The sequence below is a fragment of the Cyphomyrmex costatus genome, unplaced genomic scaffold (assembly GCF_001594065.2).
Source record: "Cyphomyrmex costatus isolate MS0001 unplaced genomic scaffold, Ccosl1.0 scaffold587, whole genome shotgun sequence".
Taxonomy (NCBI): Eukaryota; Metazoa; Arthropoda; class Insecta; order Hymenoptera; family Formicidae; genus Cyphomyrmex; species Cyphomyrmex costatus.
This window is the reverse complement of record NW_017280043.1, coordinates 21,795-22,272: the sequence shown is the minus strand read 5'-3', so window position 1 is coordinate 22,272 and position 478 is coordinate 21,795.

Here is a 478-nt window from a genome sequence, read left to right as displayed (position 1 = left end):
CCATATACTGCATTTATTGCATTTATCACAATTTTTCGTGTGATTTTTTAATTGCTTTGTTTTGACATTACCCTTTCTAAATGACAGGCACGGTTTGGGAAACGAGATAAAATAATAATTATCAGTTTTAAAACTTTTCAAGCGTGTGTCACTTTTGCATAAACCATAACAGCAACGTTTTGTTGTTCCTTTTCTATCATTTGTGCTTACCGTAATTAAGAAAACTTTTTTTAAATAGTAATCAATCTGGTAAAAATGTAGATTAGGGGAGCCTCCCCCAATGACCTTGACCTTGACATATGTTGTCAAGGTCATTACCCTGAGTGACCTTGAGGAAGTTTTAACCGTCGGACCTAACTCGTTAAAAAGTTATTAATAAAAAAAGTTCCAAAATTAACGTATCATTTCTGGAAAATTATACGTATTAATGTATCATTTCTGCCATATATGTATTATAACAAGTACTATTTTTACACGC